The 16,632-nt window shown below is 43.0% G+C and overlaps 1 long non-coding RNA gene across 1 annotated transcript; it reads left to right on the top strand.

Annotated features, from left to right (window-relative positions):
- Nucleotides 11,455-15,720, top strand: LOC110262133. The gene is made up of 3 exons (XR_002346721.1): nt 11,455-12,631; nt 12,722-12,800; nt 14,984-15,720. It is a non-coding gene; the product is annotated as an uncharacterized LOC110262133 (long non-coding RNA).

Below are 16,632 nucleotides of genomic sequence, written 5' to 3'. Positions count from 1 at the left end.
TTTCACTGCCATGGCCCAGAAGTAATGCACATTTACTTTTGTCACAGCCCATTGGTCAGAGCTAGTCACCTGTCCTGCCGTGACTGCAAGGGGACTGAGGACACGTGAAGTCAGTAGACCAGGGGCTGAACATGGAGTGAACCAACGGACAAGGGGGTGGAGTATGGAGGAAACTAATGTACTATTGGGTAAGCATTACTGTCTTTGCCGCAAGTTGTTTATATGACCCTTTGTTGTTGTTGTTGTTGCTTTTCAGGGCTGCATGTGTGGCATATGGAAGTTCCCAGGGTAGGGTTGAATTGGAGCTGCAGATGCCAGCCTACAACACAGACACAGCAAGGCAGAATCCAAGGCATGTCTGCAACCTGGCTCATGGTAACACTGGATCCTTAACCCACCGAGCGAGGCCAGGGATTGAACCTGTATCCTCGTGGATACTAGTCAGGTTTGTTACCACTGAGCCACAATGGAAACTCTTTTTTTTTTTTATTTTTATTTTTAAAAATTTTTTTATTTTCCCACTGTACAGCAAGGGGGTCAGGTTATCCTTACATGTATACATTATAATTACATTTTTTTCCCCCACCCTTTGTTCTGTTGCAACATGAGTATCTAGACAAAGTTCTCACTGCTATTCAGCAGGATCTCCTTGTATATCTATTCTAAGTTGTGTCTGATAAGTCCAAGCTCCCGATCCCTCCCACTCCCTCCCCCGCCCATCAGGCAGCCACAAGTCTTTTCTTCAAGTCCATGATTTTCTTTTCTGAGGAGATGTTCATTTGTGCTGAATATTAGATTCCAGTTATAAGTGATATCATATGGTATTTGTCTTTGTCTTTCTGGCTCATTTCACTCAGTATGAGAGTCTCTAGTTCCATCCATGTTGCTGCAAATGGCATTATGTCATTCTTTTTTTATGGCTGAGTAGTATTCCATTGTGTATATATACCACCTCTTCCGAATCCAATCATCTGTCGATGGACATTTGGGTTGTTTCCATGTCCTGGCTATTGTGAATAGTGCTGCAATGAACATGCAGGTGCATGCGTCTCTTTTAAGTAGAGTTTTGTCCGGATAGATGCCCAAGAGTGGGATTGCGGGGTCATATGGAAGTTCTATGTATAGATTTCCAAGGTATCTCCAAACTGTTTTCCATAGTGGCTGTACCAGTTTACATTCCCACCAAGAATGCAGGAGGGTTCCCTTTTCTCCACAGCCCCTCCAGCACTTGTTATTTGTGGACTTATTAATGGTGGCCATTCTGACTGGTGTGAGGTGGTACCTCACGGCAGTTTTGATTTGCATTTCTCTTATGATCAGCGATGTTGAGCATTTTCTCATGTGTTTGCTGGCCATCTGTATATCTTCCTTGGATAAACGTCTATTCAGGTCTTTTGCCCATTTTTCCATTGATTGATTGGCTTTTTTGCTGTTGGGTTGTATAAGTTGCTTATATATTCTAGAGATTAAGCCCTTGTCGGTTGCATCATTTGAAACTATTTTCTCCCATTCTGTAAGTTGTCTTTTTGTTTTCTTTTTGGTTTCCTTTGCTGTGCAAAAGCTTTTCAGTTTGATTGGTCCCATGGGTTTATTTATTTTTTTTTTGGCATCTCTTGGGCCGCTCCCGCGGCATATGGAGGTTCCCAGGCTAGGGGTCCAATCGGAGCTGTAGCCACCAGCCTATGCCAGAGCCACAGCAACGCAGGATCTGAGCCGCATCTGCAACCTACACCACAGCTCACGGCAACGCCAGATCGTTAACCCACTGAGCAAGGGCAGGGACCGAACCCGCAACCTCATGGTTCCTAGTCGGATTCGTTAACCACTGCGCCACGACGGGAACTCCCCATGGGTTTATTTTTGCTCTAATTTCTATTGCTTTGGGAGACTGACCTGAGAAAATATTCATGATGTTGATGTCAGAGAGTGTTTTGCCTATGTTTTCTTCTAGGAGTTTGATGGTGTCCTGTCGTATATTTAAGTCTTTCAGCCATTTGGAGTTTATTTTTGTGCATGGTGTGAGGGTGTATTCTAGTTTCATTGCTTGACATGCAGCTGTCCAGGTTTCCCAGCAATGCTTGCTGAATAGACTTTCTTTTTTTGCATTTTTATTTTTTTTATTATTATTATTATTTTTTCCCACTGTACAGCAAGGGGGTCAGGTTATCCTTACATGTATACATTACAATTACAGTTTTTACCCCACCCTTTCTTCTGTTGCAACATGAGTATCTAGACATAGTTCTCAATGCTATTCAGCAGAATCTCTTTGTAAATCTATTCTAAGTTGTGTCTGATAAGCCCAAGCTCCCGATCCCTCCCACTCCCTCCCGGGGTCGAACTGGAGTTACGGCTGCTGGCCTACGCCCGAGCCGCAGCCGTGCCAGATCTGAGCCTCGTCTCAACCCCCTGCGTGAGGCGAAGGATGGAGCCCGCAACCTCATGGTTCCTGGTCAGATTCGTTTCCTCTGTGCCACGAGGGAAAGTCCTGAATCAACGATGTACGGATTTAGGACGCTATGGAGGGATGCATTGGCCGGCCCCAGGTCATATGGGGTTCCGGAGCCAGGGATCCGATCCAAGTCCCAGCTGTGGCAACGTGATTACTTGAAAGAGGACCCTTTAAAGCCGGGGTGGGGGTGGCGGGAGGGGATGACACTGCATGCCATGGAGGCGCTCACCTGTCCTTTTTGTGGACACCTTTTCCGCGGTGGTGACAATGGATGCCCTGGCTGCCGTTCGGAAATGAAAGGTGAAGGCCAAGGTCCACGGTCCGTGGTCGGCGTGGTTCGTCTTCAAGGCCACGGATGAAGAAACGGGCTCCAGGAGGAAAGAGTCCAGGCCTTATGCCTGCCCTGCCTGGAGAATCCATGTCGCCACACAGCGATCCATCCCGATGCGTTCGTTGGTCCTGCGACGCCCCCTGCCGTAGGCTGCTTTTTATAGTCTCCGAAAAGGTCCGCCAGATGGCTCCCGGGGTGGGCCTGGGACGACCAAATAGACTTTCTTTTTCCCATTTTATGTTCTTGCCTCCCTTGTCAAAGATTAATTGACCATAGGTGTCAGGGTTTATTTCCGGGTTCTCTATTCTGTTCCATTCCTCTGTCTGTCTGTTTTGATACCAGTACCACACTGTTTTGATGACTGTGGCTTTGTAGTATTTCTTGAAGTCTGGGAGAGTTATGCCTCCTGCTTGGTTTTTATTTCTCAGGATTGCTTTGGCGATTCTGGGTCTTTTGTTGTTCCATATAAATGTTTGGATTGTTTGTTCTAGCACAATGGAAACTCTTATAAGACCATTTTTTAGATTTCCATATTTGCATTGATTTTTCCCAAGTTTATTGCAATATAATTGACATATAACATTGTATATGTTTGAAGTGTACAATGTATTGATTTGATCAATATATACATTGCAAAGTGATTACCACCATAGCATTATCATAACACCTCTATCCCATGACATAATTACCATTTCTTTTGAGACAAGAACATTTATGTTTTATTTCCTTAGGAACTTTCCAGTATATAATACAATATTAATAGCTATAGTCACCATGCTGTACATTCGATCCTCAGAACTCATTAATAATATTTTTGGAAGTTTGTGTCTTTTAACGAATAGCTCCCCATTCCCTGCCCACCACCCCCTGTCCAGGCCACTCTACTCTCTGTATGAGTCTAGCTTTTTCAGATTCCACAGACAAACGATATGGTATAGTATTTGTCTTTCTCTGTCTGACTTATTTCACTTAGCATAATATCTTCTATGTCTATTTGTCTATTCATGTTGTCACAAATGGCAGGATTTCCTCTTTTATGGCTGAATAATATTCCATATAATAATAACAACAACAATTATATTTCTAGGAGTTCCTGTTGTGGCTCAGTGGTGAACAAATCGGACTAGGAACCATGAGGTTGTGGGTTCGATCCCTGGCTTTGCTCAGTGGGTAAAGTATCCGACGTTGCCATGAGCTGTGGTTGTAGGTCACAGATGCGGCTTGGATCTGGTGTTGCTATGGCTCTGGCGTACGCCAGTGGCTACAGCTCCGATTAGACCCCTACCTAGCCTGGGATGCTCCATGTGCCATAGGAACGGCCCTAGAAAAGGCAAAAAGATAAAAAAACAAAACATAACAATTATGTTTCTATATATCTGTCACATTTTCTTTATCCATTTGTCTACTGGTGGACATTTGCCTCATTTCCTTATTTCGGCTACTGTGAACAATGCTTCAATAAACATGAGGGCTTGGGTATCTTTACAAGATCCTCTTTTCATTTCCTTCAGTTATACACCCAGAAGTGGGATTGCTGGATCATAGGTGGTTCTATTTCTAATTTCTTGAGGAGCCTCCATGCTGTTTTCCATTGGCGCTGTACCAATTTACATTCCCACCAACAGTGTGCAAGGGTTCCCTTGCTGCCATACCCTTGTCTACACTTTGTTGTCTTTTTTTTTTTTCTTTCTTTTTTTTTTTTTTTCTTTTTAGGGCCACACCCACTGCATATGGAGGTTCCCAGGGTAGGGGTCAAATCCGAGCTACAGCTGCTGGCCTACACCACAGCCACAGCAACACACGATCTGAGCCACATTTGTGACCTACACCACAGCTCATGGCAACGCCAGATCCCTGACCCACAGAGCGAGGCCAGGGATCCAACCTGCATCCTCATGGATACTAGTTGGTTTCTAGTTCCACTTTGCCGCAACGGGAACTCCCTTCTTTGCCTATTTTTTAATCACAGTTTGATTTTGCTCTTGAGTTGTATGATTTCTTTTTGTATTTTGAATATTAACCCCTTATCACATATGTGACTTGCAAATGTTTTCTCCCATTCTGTAGGTTGCCTTTGCCTTTTGTTGATGATTTCTTTTTCTGTGTAGAAGCTTTTTAGTTTGATGTAATTCTGCTTGTTTATCTTTGCTTTCATTGCTTGTGCTTTTGGTGTATACAACCATTTTTGGTTGAGATTTCAAAATAGTTTTTTAGGGTCCAAGGAGAAAAGAAAGCCACCACAAACAAAGTGAAGTGAAATAAGAGTATGTATTTGTCATAAAATCCTGTAGAATCCTAGACTCCAGGTATTAATCCCTCTAAGATTTTATGAAATGCTATTTTAGGGAAAATTGAGGTCAAGCATGATCTCAGATGGTTTATTTCCTTAGACTCAGTCCTTACTAGGGTCATTTCTTTGTGGTTATTAAATAAATAGCCTCTCCCCACACAGGAGGGCTTGGCTGTCACACTTTTTCTAAAGCTTCTTCTAACAGGTTGAGGAAGGATGGAAGTGATGCCAAAGAAAGTTGGGGAGTTCCCGTCATGGCTCACTGGTTAACAAACCTGATTAGCAACCATGAGTTCTATCCCTGGCCTTGTTCATTGGGTTAAAGATCCAGCATTGGAGTTCCTGTCGTGGCATAGTGGTTAACGAATCCGACTAGGAACCATGAGGTTGCGGGTTCGATCCCTGCCCTTGCTCAGTGGGTCAAGGTTTTGGCGTTGCCGTGAGCTGTGGTGTAGGTTGCAGACACGGCTCGGATCCCATGTTGCTGTGGCTCTGGCGTAGGCCGGTGGCTGCAGCTCCGATTCGACCCCTAGCCTGGGAACCTCCATATGCCACCGGAGCGGCCCTAGAAATAGCAAAAAGACAAAAAGACAAAAAAAAAAAAAAAAAAAAAAAAAAATCCAGCATTACTGTGAGCTGTGGTGTAGGTCACAGACTCGGCTCGGATCCTGTGTTGCTGTGGCCGTGGTGTAGGCCGGTGGCTACAGCTCCGACTGGACCCCTAGCCAGGGAATTTAGGTATGCCGTGGGTGTGGCCCTAAAAAAGACAAAAATAAATAAATAAATAAATAAATAAAATGTTCTTTTGTTCAAATTGACATTACAGGGTAGGAAAAGATTAAGTGAAAAAATTTTTAAAAGGTGATTTTTTTTTTTTTTTTGCAAGAAGAAAAGCTGATGAGTTGTTTTGTTTAAAGTTGAATGGCTAGACATTTTCTAAAGCGCCCCAGGGCTGTTATACCCTTAAGGAGAGTACCAAGTGCTTCCCATATTCATTCTCCCCTTTCTTTCACTAGAACCCCTACTTTTTTTCTTCCTGTTTTATTGAGGTAGAATTGACATACAGCACTGTATACGTTTAAGGTGTACAGCAACTTGACTTATACACCATGAAAATGATCACAAGTTTAGTGAACATCTATCATCGCATAGAGATTAAAAAATAAAAGATACACAGGGATGCCCTTGTAATGCAGTGGGTTAAAGACCCGTCATTGTCACTGCAACAGCCCAGGCTGCTGCTCCAGTTTTAATTCCTGCCTGGGAACTTCCACAGGGCACAGGCATGGCAAAAAAGAATAATAATTTAAAAAAAGATAAAAGGAAAAATATTTTTTCCTTGTGATGAAAACTCTGAAGACTTACTCTCTTGACAACTTTCACATATAACAGAGCAGTGGATGTATTGTATTGATCCTGTTGTACATTACACCGTAGTACTTATTTATCTTACACCTGCAAGTTTGTATCTTTTGACAACCGTCGTCTTCACCATAAAAGATATTCTAGTCATATTGACTATATTCCCCATGCGGTACCTTTTACCTCCACAACTCATTTATTTTGTTTTTTGTCTTTGCTAGGGCCGCTCCCGTGGCATGTGGAGGTTCCCAGGCTAGGGGTCTAATCGGAGCCATAGCCACCGGCCTACGCCAGAGCCACAGCAATGCCGGATCCTCGACCCACTGAGCAAGGCCAGGGATCGAACCCGCAATGTTATGGTTCCTTGTCGGATTCATTAACCACTGCGCCATGATGGGAACCCCAACTCATTTATTTTGTAACTGGAAATGTGTCCCTCTTAATTTCCCTCACCTCTTTCACTCATCATCCCACCTTCCCCTCCCCTCTGGCAACAACCTGCTTGTTCTCTGCATATATGACTCTGATTCTTTTTGTTCATTTGTTTTGTTTTTTAGATTCCACAGGTGAGTGGGATCATATGATATTCATTTTTCTTTATCTGATTTATTTCACTTCGCATAATATCCTCTGGCTCCATCTATATTATCACAAGTGGCAATATTTCATTCTTTTTTATGGCTGAGTAATATCCCATTGTATATATGTACCACGTCTTTATCATTCACTTATTATGGGTGCCTAGGTTGCCTCCATATCTTGGATACTGTGAATAATGCTTCAATAGAACCCTAACTAGTAGTTGATCACCTAACTATCCACTTAGCTAAAATATTCATTTGTACTTAGACTCGATGAAATGGCTAAAATCTGGCCTATGGTATATAAATGGAATTTTTTTATTTCTTTCTTTTTTTTTTTTTTGTCTTTTTGCCATTTCTTGTGCTGCTCCTGCGGCATATGAAGGTTCCCAGGCTAGGGGTCCAATCAGAGCTGTAGCTGCCAGCCTACACCAGAGCCACAGCAACGTGGGATCTGTGCCATGTCTGCGACCTACACCACAGCTCACGGCAACGCTGGATCCTTAACCCACTGAGCAAAGGCAGGGACCGAACCCGCAATCTCATGGTTCCTAGTCGGATTCATTAACCACTGCGCCACAACAGGAACTCCCTAAGTGGAATTTCTGATCAGTCGCCTGAAAGGTGGTCAAATGGCTTTTGTACGTCCTCTATCCTGTTGCTGGGAACATGGACACAATATGGCTGGATATTCAGCCCCATGTTTGATTAGGGATAGCAGCAGTTTAGGGTTGGCAGAGAAGCAGCTGGAAGGAGCCTGAGCCTCTGATGACCAGTAAGGTGCTGTGTGAGCTTGAGATGGCCCACTTCTGGACTGCTTTTATATGAGAAAGAAAGAAATATCTGGCTCTCTTGAGTCACTGTTTTTATGATCTCAATTATTCACAGGCAAACACAATCATATCTGATACAAATATTGAGATTAGTTTTTATGTTTAAGATAAAAGATTGAGAATGGCCTTACAGTAGGTTTTTTTTTAAATTAAAGAATGCATAGCAGAAAGATATCCTCAGCTTCTAAAAAGTAGGTTCATATTAAAAAAAAAAATCTAGACTTCTGCCTGACATCTGGCACAAAATTCAATTTGACATGAATCAAAGGCATTAAACATAAAAGCGAACTATCAAGTTTTAGGAGAAAACATAGAAGAATTATTTGTGACTTGAGAGTAGGCCAAGATTTCTTAGGACAAAGGAAGCAAGAACCAGAGAAAGGAAAGTTGATTCAAATTATATGTCATCAAAAGTTTAAAACTTAGGCTCATAAATAGTCATCATTATAAAATGATAAATAAACACGCCACAGAAGGAGGAAAAATATTTGTAAAACATAGATCCAACAAAGGGCTGACGTCCAGGATATAAAGAACTCTTACAATTCAATAATAATAAGAAAAATTAAAAACATGGACAAAAGATTTGAATAGACACTTCACAAAGGAAAATAATGAAGAGCTATTAAGCACATAAAATTTGTTCTATATCATTAGTCATCACAGAAATGAAAATTAAAATTGCAATATGATACCACTCCCTAAACACCAGAGTGGTTAAAATGAACACCACTGACAATACCAAGATTCAGCCAGGATGTGGAGCAACCAGAAGGCTTACACATTTTTGGTAGGAATGTGAAAAAACACCATCACTTTGGGAAAAAGTTTTATGAAATTAAATGTATTATGACACAATAATTCCACTCCTAGGTTTTCTACCCAAGAAAAATGAAATCAAGTGTTCACAATTGGATTTGTACAAGAATGCTCTGGCTATTTACACTTAATTTATCAGTTTGGTTTGATTTACATACCTATCTTGCTTTTTACTTTTCATTTGCTTCTTCTGATTTTTATAGTTATTTGTAGTTCCACTTGGAGTTCCCGTTGTGGCTCAGCAGGTTTAGAACCCGGCGTGGTGTCCATGAGGATGCAGGATAGATTCCTGGCCTCTCTCAGTGGGTTAAGGATCCAGCATTGCCACAAGTTGTGGTATAGGTCAGAGATGCTGCTTGGATCTGGTGTTGCTGTGGTTGTGGCTGTGGCATAGGCCGGTAGCTGCGGCTCCGATTTGACCTTGAGCCCAGGAACTTCCATATGCCACATGTGCAGCCCTAAAAATAAATAAATAAATAAATAAATAAATAAATAAAAATATATAGTTGCTCTTATTGCTAAGTAGTATTCCATTATATTTATCATACAGTAAAAATTTCTATACAAGAAAATACACAGGAAAATGTGAGCCATAGTGAAGAAAAAAATCTAGTTAAAAATAAAAAGTCACAGAAGCACTAAGTTTTGAAGATCTCTTGGTAGCACTCAAGGTTTCATGAGTAGGATCACAAAGCAAGTTAGAGCTGGGTCTCAGATGCAACTCAGAGGTTGCTTCTATTTTCCTGGTTGTATTACAGCCTATAATCATAGGATAACATAGTACAAGACTCATTTATATGATAAGTCCTGCCTCCAAACCAAATGAAAATTCAGTAAAAACTATCACTTGAAACATCAAGTTATAGTAAATCCCAATTTTTTTAGTATCTGTTTTTATCTTTTATTTAATTTTCAAACCTTCCTTTGAAAAATCTCTCAAGCACTTAAAGTTAAAACTTTTGGAACAAACTTCTGGTTTTATCAAACTAAATTTCTTTCTAATATTTTGTAATAAAACAAATTTAATCTATTCCTACTTATGGTAAAACACACATAACACAAATTTTACCGTTTTAACTACTTTTAAATGGATGGTTCTATGACTTAAGGGACACCCATACTGTGGAACTGTCACCTCTATCCATTTCCAGCACTTGTCCTTGTTGCAAAACCAAATCTTTATACCCAGTAAACAGTCTCTACTGCCTCCTCCCCACCCCCAGCAACCACCACTCTGCTTTCTGTCTCCATGGATTTTATTACTCCACGTACCTCGCAGGAGTGGGATCATACAGTATTTGTCCTTTTGTGACTACGTTATTTCACCTTGCGAAATGTCTTCAAGGTTCATCTATGTTCTAACATGTGTAAGAATTTTCTTTTTTTAAAAAGGCTGAATAATATTTATAATGAGGATTCTGAAATGCACGAAAACATCAAATCATTTTACAGTGAACATTTGTTTGTATGCTCACCACCTAGATGCTACTTTTTTTGTTTTTTTTTTTTCTTTTTAGGGCCGCACTCACAGCATGTGGAGGTTCCCAGGCTAGGGGTCCAATCGGAGTTACAGCTGTCAGCCTACACCACAGCTCACGGCAATGCCAGATCCTTAACCTGAGTGATGCGAGGGATTGAACCCGCAACCTCATGGTTCCTAGTCGGATTTGTTTCCGCTGTACCACCACGGGAACTCCAGTTTCTGCTTTTAACGTTTTACTGTTCTTGCCTCAACACATATCTACCATCTATCAATCCTAAAAACAAAAAGTGAATGTAAACAAACATTGAACTCTATTTTATTTTATGCAAGCTGACATTTTTAGTAACACGTGTACATCAAATGTCTTTAAATTACTTTGAAACCCTTCAGAAAATAAGACACTTCTTGGAAAAGATGTACCAAGGCCAAAAGCCATGTGAAAAAAAAAAAAAAAAAAAGCTCAGTATAAGTTGTCCTCAGTGAAATGCAAGTTAGGACCACATTGGGATGCCACTTTATACTCACTAGGATGTCGAAAACCAACACTGACAAAGCCCAGGGCTAGGGAGGGTGTGAAGCAAGTGTACCTTTTTTTTTTTTTTAAATCTTTTCTAGGGCCACACTCGAGGCACATGGAGGTTCCCAGGCTAGGGGTCTAATCAGAGCTGTAGCCACTGGCCTGCACCAGAGCCACAGCCACACCAGATCTGAGCCGCTTCTGCAACCTACACCACAGCTCATGGCAACACTGGATCCTTCACCCACTGAACGAGTCCAGGGATCGAACCTGCAACCTCATGGTTCCTAGTCAGATTCGTTAACCACTGAGCCACAATGGGAAGTTCCAAGTGTACCTCTTAAAGACTGCTGTGGAAATGCAAATACAACAGCTCCGGAAAAGCAAGCTATTTATAAAGAGATACACATGTACCATGTGACCTAGAAATTCCACTCTTAGGTTTCCATTAAGCCAGAGGAAGTGAAAACTATGTCCACAAAAAAGATTTGCATACACATGTGCAGAACAGTATTATTCTTAATAGCTAAGAACTAGAAACACATGTCTATCTACAGGTGAACAGATAAACAAATGTGATTTATTATCCAATTAAATGCTATTCAACATTAAAAAAAGAAATGAACTATGAATCTGTGCCAAAACAGAATCTTAAAACTACTGTGCTGGTAATGTTAAGTTTCCAAGTACTTGGGTTTTTTTTTTTTTTTTTTTTGGACAATATAAAAATTTTCATTTGTTCACAACGTACACCTACATTGAATCATTATGTTGTACACCTGAAACTAATATAATGTTATATGTCAATTGAATCTCAATACAAATAAATAAAATTTTAAAAAGAAAAGCAGGCTTTATACATATTGATAACAGAAATTTTTTTCTCTATTTAAGAAAGGTCTAAGCCGAGGGGGTTCTTTGGTTTATTTTCACCCGAATCCCATTCTTCAGGTCCCCGGCTGGTCCTCAGCCTCTGCTGAGCAGCAGCGACTATGTCTGGACAATCCTTCTAGAGGACCAGTGCTAAAGCGCCGGCTCCTAGTTGGCCTCACTTCTGGTTCTCAGTTTCTCAGGCGAGGGACGGGGTGAACTGAAGACGTGCCTAAGAGCTAAACTGGAGCCTCTCCCATCCGGGCAGTTCTGCTTAGGAATCTAAGAACAACAAGCCAAGCACCCAGGCAGCTTCCTCCCACCTGCTGGGGCCAGGATGGATCAAAGTTCAAAGAAGGCTTGGATCAGACAACCAGGGCTGGCAAAGCGAGGAACTAGCAGCCCAGAAGCCTGAGTCCTCAAACTCTGGGACTGAGCTGGCGGCTCGCCCTTATTCCACACCAGGGCACACAGCTCCCTCTAGCGGGAGCAGAGTGGAAAGACAGGCCAGAGGAGCCACGCGGACGCCATGGCCACGAGCCACAGCCATAGCCCTATGGTTTCCCTTTCTTCCACACGTGTCCAGCCTCCCAGCCAGGGAGATTGTTGAACACACATTGATTTCCTGCGGGTTCCAAGGGTACTTGGTCTGCTCACCAGTTTTCCGATTCGCTTCAGCACCCAACTGATATCTCCTTGGGACCCTGCAGTGAAGTGGCCTCTGGCATGGTTGGTGGCAGCATCTTCCTTGCAGATAACAGCTGCCTACACCTGCCAGTTCTTACCCCATCTATGACAGCAGGTTTCAGGGCCACAAAGACAGTCCCTGTCCCATTGAAGAAGGTGTTGGAATTATTGAAGCTCCCCAGTGCCTTGTCGCTGGGCCTGTGCCCTGGAGCTGGATGTGGGGCTTCAGACATTGCCCACCTGGGCCCAGCCTGGCCCACACAGGTGGAGATACAGATGGACTCCTCCAGGGGTCCCCAGCTGCCACCCTGCCCCCCCACCATAGTTGTCTCAGTAGCTGAAATTTGCAGAGGGCCGTGAACGGCGGACGTGCTGTGAATCTCCAGAAACACCGCAAATTTCCCAAGTAAGTGTGTTTTTCTTAAACCTTTAATGTTACTGTATAGTAATTTCAAAAAGGAAATCAGTGCTATAAAAATCCATTTTCATCCCACAGCATCTAACAGAAATTCCTCAAAAAATCCTTGATGTGGACAGCGGTTCCAGAATTATTGGTGTGCTCCCCCAGTTTTATGGTAGGGACTCCATTTCTTTTTCTTTTCCTTTTTTGGTCTTTTTGTAGGGCCACACCAGCAGCATATGAAGTTCCCAGGCTGGGGGTAGAATCGGAGCTGCAGCCCCTGGCCTATACCACAGCCACAGCAATGCCAGATCCTTAACCCACTGAGCGAGGCCAGGGATGGAACCTGCGTCCTCATGGATACTGGTTGGGCTCCTTACACCAGGATGGGACCTGGGACCTCCAGGTCTTCAGTTTCAGTGGAAATTTCGAAGGACATGGGAGAGAAGAATGGAGCTTCTCTATTGCCTGGCATTCTGTTGTGTTTTACCAATGTGCTTTAAACATTATTCCTCCTCCAGAATTTCTCATCCTACATAGCAACACACTGTGACTTTAAAGGATTTAATCCAGATGTTTCTGGCCCTCTCAGGGTGAAGTCTGTGATATGAATGTTGAATCAGAGCTCGAGAAGTACAGACGTTAACTGTCACTTTCAAGAGTGATTAATGATATGGAAAATATTTATAAATATAATATGAAAAAAGCAGCACACAGCCTAGGGTCTTAGGGCAAATCACTCAAATCTCTCCAGTCGTTGTTTTTCCCATGAAAAGTATGTTTATGAACATTGAAAGTTAATACAGAGATATTTATCATCTTGTCTATTTACACCACTACCATGAAAAGTTCAGAAGCAGGAAAACTGCCCTAGAATTGTTTACTTAATGGGCACGCCACACTGTGTCTAGATCCAGCTATAAATCTATTCCTCCCTAATGTCCTACCTTATTTTAAAAATAAGAAGGTGTGGATTGTGGTGGGTAAGAGGCTCTAGAGCCACACTGCCTGGGTTTAAACACTGGCTTAACTGTTTACTTGCTGGAAATCCTTTGCAAATGATTTGTACTCTTAAATTATTTAAGCTTAAATCCTGAGATTACTGTGTCAAGTCAGGATGATCATACTTTCCCCAGAGGGTTGTTGTAAGAGGCAAAGGAGTGTAGACAAAGCATTTAGAATAGTAACATGTAATAAACTTTAAATAAATATATATATTTTTCCTTTTTGTCTTTTTAGGGCCACATCCGTGGCATATGGAGGTTCCTAGGCTAGGGGTCTGGTCAGAGCTACAGCTGCCGGCCTATACCACAGCCACAGCCACGCCAGATCCGAGCCGCATCTGGGGCCTACACCACAGCTCACAGCAATGCCGGATCCTTAACCCACTGAGCGAGGCCAGGGATCGAACTGGCAACCTCATGGTTCCTAGTAGGATTTGTTTCTGCTGCGCCATGATGGGAACTCCAAAATAAATACTAACTTTTAAAATAATTAATCACTGCCTTTTCATGCATCTTTATGAAGCTCTAGTTTGGTAGCTTCTAAAACGGGTCCCAGTGGTCTTTTTATTCACGCTCACATGTAATCCCCTTCCCTTAGTGTGGGTTGAACCTAGAGCCTTGCTTGTGGTGCTGAACCAGGTCTCTTTTGCCCAAGGCACAACAAGCCTAAACACTGAGACACCGGGGTTCAGAGCAAAGAAAGGGTTTATTTACAAGGCAGCCAAGCGAGGGGACTGGAGGAGACCTGTCACATCTGCCTCCCTGGAGGCAAGGGGCTTGGGGGTTTTATGGGATTAAGAATAAAGGAGCAGGACAGTCTGAGGTGTGGGGAGTGAGGGGAGCGTGGGGAGCGTGGGGAAAGGTGATTGGAAAAAGATGCGGTAATCGTTGTTCTGTGCAGGTGTAACTAAGCTACAGGCACCTGAACATTCAAAATAGAAGCACTTAGCATGATCTGAGGGTGGAGTTTTCAGCCCTCTGATGCCAAAAGGTCACATAGCGAACACTCACACATGCTCAGTTGGAGGGTAGGTGGTCCTATCGAGTCTTAACCAGTGCAGCTTGAATTATCACCACTTTCCTGCAGGTTCCTGGACATCATCTCAGGCAAACATCTTATTGTTTAGGCTACGTGCCACTTAGAGGACATGCAGGTCTTAAAATGACCTCAATTGGGGGAAGGCAGGCAAAATGGATTTGACAAATGATTACCCACAGTTTCACTTATGAATAGAATATAGAAAAGGCGATGGGAAGTCATTTCCGAGGTAAGGATGTAAAAGATGGTGACTTCTGTGTGACGTGCACTCTCTCTGTGACTCCTTTCATTTGTGCATTCTGATAAATCAAACAGCTGAATGGTGAATTTCCCTATGGAGTGGCCATGTGACCAAAAGTGGGTGTCCTCTGGCCAATAGCCAGTGAAGCACTGAAGCCCTCAGTCCAACAGCCTGCCAGGAACCGAATCCTGCCAACAACCATGTAAGTGAGCTGGGAAGAGGTTCTTCCCCATTCAGGTCTTGAGATAATTGGAGCCCCCGCCCCCCACCAACACTGTCATTGGAGCCTCATGAGAGACACTGAGCTAGAGGACCCAGCTGAGCTGCACCTGGACTCAGAACCTAGGAATTCACTACTTTGCTATTTGAATCCAGGAAGTTTGGGATACTTTGTTATTCACTGTTACATAAGCAGTGCATATCTTGGTGCTAGAAGTGGGATGCCTTTGTAACAAATGCTTAAAAATTTCAGAGCTGCTTTGGGACCAGCCAGTGGGAGGAGGCTGGAAAGATTTTGGGGAGCATGGTAAAGGAAGCTTAAGTTGCCTGAACAACCTGGCGGTAGAAATCTGGATGGTACTGGAAACTGGACGAAGGAGAATCCTTATTATGTACTGGCAGGAATCTTAGCAACACTGTGTCGTCCGCCCTTCAGTGGAAAGTAGAAGCAGGCTGAATGAACTTGGTGATCTAGCTGAGGAGATTTCCAAGAGTGTTGAAGGTGCTGCCTCCTTTCTTCTTGCTGCTTATAATAAAATGCAAGAGGAGGAGTTCCCATTGTGGCTCAGTGGTAACGAATCTGACAGGTATCCATGAGGTTGCAGATTTGATCCCTGGCCTGCTCAGTGGGTTTAGGATCCGGCGTTGCTGTGAGCTGCGGCCAAATCATAGACGTGGCTTGGATCCCGCGTTGCTGTAATGTGGTATAAACAGGTGCAGCTCCGATTTGACCCCTAGCCTGAGAACTTCCATATGCCACACATACGGCCCTAAAAAGCTAAATAAATAAATAAATAACATTTTAAAAATGAAATGGAAGAGAAGAGAACTTGAGAGAGGGATTGTTAAACCAAAGGAGCCAAAACTTGAAGGTTTTGAAAAATCTCTTTAGAGAACAAAAAATGCCAAAATTAAGAAATGACTTCTGGGTACTGTCAGGAAGCCAAGGGAGCAATGGTACATTTTGTTAAGACCTCAGAGATGTCGAAAGACCAGGTAATGGAGTTCCCTTCGTGGCTCAGTGGTTAATGAATCCGACTAGGAACCATGAGGTTGTGTGTTCGATCCCTGGGTTGTGGGTTCGATCCCTGGCCTTGCTCAGTGGGTTAAGGATCTGGCATTGCCGTGATCTGTGGTGTAGGTCACAGACGCAGCTCGGATCCTGCATTGCTGTGTCTCTGGTGTAGGCCGGCGGCTACAGCTCCGATTGGACCCCTAGCCTGGGAACCTCCATGTGCCCCCGGAGCGGCCCTAGAAAATGCAAAAAGACAAAAACAAATAAACAAAGAACAGGTTATTCAGTCCACAAAGGTCCCTTTCAAGAGATTAAGGACACAACTCTCACAAATAGGACCCATGGGGAACTTAGAACATGGTCTTTCATTCTCAGCAGGAGCCCAGGGTAGGGAACAGCTGATCTAGAAGAGCTTTATGGGTGTGGCGTTTGTCTAATGGTGGGAACCCCAACGAATTGCACAGAGGCCCCATCACCTTTTTGAGAAAA

Source organism: Sus scrofa, chromosome 8, assembly GCF_000003025.6.
Source record: "Sus scrofa isolate TJ Tabasco breed Duroc chromosome 8, Sscrofa11.1, whole genome shotgun sequence".
Taxonomy (NCBI): domain Eukaryota; kingdom Metazoa; phylum Chordata; class Mammalia; order Artiodactyla; family Suidae; genus Sus; species Sus scrofa.
The sequence above is the reverse complement of the archived record's forward strand: the minus strand, read 5'-3'. Positions and strand labels throughout refer to the sequence as shown.